Genomic DNA, 3,457 nt, shown 5'->3' on the forward strand with positions numbered 1-3,457 from the left:
CACACACACACACACACAGCGAAAGAGAGACTCATGGAGCAAGGGCTGGAGGTTCCATGTTCGCCTTTCTTTCAAAAGGTCCCGGTTTCGAAAACCTGGCAGCGACGGAAAATTTTTTAAGTTTCACAACATGCCATGCTTTTCAAATGTATTTTTTTGAAAATCTTGATAATCATGTACTGGTAACCCAAAACGGCCCAAAATATCAGACAGAACTTTGTAATTCAAAGGTTTCTCCAGAAGAAGAATAGGAATAACACAACATAGTTTGTTACTTTCGCTTTTATTGTTTTTCACACAAGTATGGTTACTCTGCTCGCAAAGTCTGCACTTTTTAAAAGAGGGCGCCTCTGGATTTTGAGTGTTAACATGGACACGTGACTCAGTCTTGTTGTGATTGGCTGCAAACCACCCGATCGCACGATTCGCAGGCCTGAAAATAAACGCGTTTAATTTTGTAGGTCACGGACCGAGTCGATCGGTTTGTGCCACGACGGCCGCTTTGCGCCTTCAATTTGGCCAGCCCCAACTACAAGATTGACACGACCTGATCGCGTATGTGGGCACCCCCTATAACAAGTATAGATTTATTTGACGACTTCGAGTTATAGGCCCAGTATTTAAACCAGTGGATTTTAAACTTTTTTCGGTCGCCGCCCCCTTTTTCACAACTCCATAATTATGAAATGTTTTCTCCCATCAACGTGCTGCAATAAAATGGCCTGTGATTTGTGTATTCAAGTATCTTACACATACAAACACCCACAGGGGATGTTTGCGAGTGTGTGTGTGTGTGGGGGGGGGGGGGGGGGGTATGTTTGTCCATTTTTGTGCAATAAAGTGGCCTGTGATTTGTATATCTAATATATCCACTACAAAACATAAAGATATATTAAGTTGTTTAAATGTGAGAAACAGCAAGAAAATAAAGTATGCATGGATCTTAGTCTGTAATCATCACAATCATCATCATCATCATCATCATCATCATCATCATTAACATCAGTTTTCTCGTCAGTGGCAGTACATGCACACCACAAACTCTATTAAACAGGTGAGTATTTTGCTAAAACATAAAAAAGAAAGAAAAGAAAAAAAAAACACTTTGAGGTATCAAATAAGGATAAACTACGGAGAAAGCATATATTATACAAATAAGTCATTGACACTGCCCTAACGGGAAGGCCAGACCTGGTGAAACGAAACCAACTTATTAACATCAGGTTTCAGATTGGTCACTAGCAGACCCAAAATGGGGGCTCTCGTGGCCTAGAGGTTAAGGTGTTGGCCTCTCACTCAAAAGGTCCCGGGTTCGAATCCGGGTAGCGACCGAAAAGTTTTTATTCTCTAAATTTGTCTCCTTTCACTTCATTTCCTGCTTTCTAGCAATGTTCTGTCGTCTGCTTTGGTTCCCTCTTTCTGCCCCAACCCCCTCACCTCCTTTGCTCCTTCCTCTGGGCTCCTGATTCTTTCTGCAGCCTTTCTACTGCTACTCCTTCGCTTCTTCTTACTGCAGTCTTTCAGCCACACCCCTGATCTTCTGGTAGGAAAGATCTACACCTAGCCTTCTCGGAATAGGGCGAAAAATCTTGGAGGACCCGTGTGCAAGTTGCGCACGTTAAAGATCCCTTGGTGATCTAAAATCGATAAGAGTAGGCTTCGGCCGCCACCCGGGCAAAATTCAAAATTTCCTACCAACTGAAAACATCAGGTGTGTCCCGCGCGCTCATATGACCTATGCAGTTGCGAGCGCCGTAAAACATTTTACAAAAAAAACAAACAAAAAAAACAAAGACCCAAAATGCCACGCTGTATGATCCAAAGTTTGTTCCTATGCTCCGTCAGCAAACTTCCCACTTTGAATCTTATCCCCTTTCTACAACATAGGAGGTGGGAACAGCGATGAACAAGAACTTAATTTTTTCCCACAGGGAGGTATTTGTCTTGCACAACAGTTTTCAACCAGAATGACTAGTACGACTTCTTGAAAAATGGTTTGAATTTAAAGTCACTTTTCATTGTCAGGAGCTCTTCTTTACCACCCCCTAACCCTAAAACCTGGATCTTTCCGCACCCTGAAACCCTAACACGGGTTTACCTCCTACGCCTGTTCAATATTCGATACGCTCCTGCCCTTTCGTTTTTCGATACGAATACATCACTGGTGTCCTTATTCGATATCTACTTGGCTGTCCGATATCTATAATAAATCGACGCTTTCTCGGTATATTCGATACCTGCCCAGTAGTAACTACTCGATACTCACTTGCGCGTTTTTATTTGATGCGAGTATGCAAGGTCATAATCGATACCTTCTTTCATGTCATTATTCGATAACTACCTGTCTCTAGTACACCTACCTGTCATTGTCAATACCCTTTATAATTTATTGTAGCCCATTATTATATACTTCAATTCCGGCCATTAATCGGTGTGGTTTGTCTAGTCGTTCTTCAATACCACACTTGCCTAGTCCAGCTATGGTTATTTGATACCTTCTTAGTTTGATCATAATCAATACCTAATCGGTCATTATTCGATTTCCCTTCATCCGGTCTTTATTTCTTAAACCTCGACACCTCCTTAATTTTAATAACTAATCGACACCAATTTGGTGATCTTTCAATATTGATATGATCGTCTGGTTATAATCATCACCGATTAAGATCAAAGATTAAATGATTATTTTATACATTGATTGATTTTTTGTCCATGGGTATTTTTAAATTATCACACAATTTAACTAACTAAAAGAATGCCGCCATAGTGAATAGAAGTGACAAGAGACCACCTTACATGTCTTTTATATTTATCAAGGATCTCGATTCGTTTACATAGTCGGTTGACTAACAATTGTGTTATATTATGGTTTTGCTTAGAATATTTTCTATTTGTCACTTGGTTCATTTTGAAAAATGTGCTTTCTAAGGGCTTATTAAGGTTTGAAACATTTCCTAATATTGCGACATTTAAAAGTTTAGCTAAATTTGTCTTTCACTTATTAAAGCGGTTTTTCTGGTTTTCTGTTTACTGTTATTTAACAAGACTTTTTAAGGTAATTGTTTCCCTTACTCAAGCAGTTATTTCGGATTGCTGTTACCTACATCATAAAAGAGGATTCCTCTAGTATTGTGACTGAGGGTTCAAACTTCAAAATCAACTGTGTTTTGTTTCTTTTAAGTCTTAAACATTTTACTTGTGAGGTGATGTTGTGTTATTAAAAACAATAACAAAAAAACAACAACTTTTAAGCCAAACGATCGGTTAATGAGACTCGTGGAGCAAGGGCAAGAGATGAAGGGAAATGACTGAGGTAATGGCTTTGGGAAAATACTTTACAAAGATTTATGAAACCTGGAGCCTTTATTCAAGTATTCCATTTATTATTACGTGTGAACTCTCCGTCTCTCTTGCCTACTCTCCTCTGCTTTCTCTCTCTCTCTCTCTCTCTCTCTCT

Source organism: Aplysia californica, unplaced genomic scaffold, assembly GCF_000002075.1.
Source record: "Aplysia californica isolate F4 #8 unplaced genomic scaffold, AplCal3.0 scaffold00627, whole genome shotgun sequence".
NCBI lineage: Eukaryota > Metazoa > Mollusca > Gastropoda > Aplysiida > Aplysiidae > Aplysia > Aplysia californica.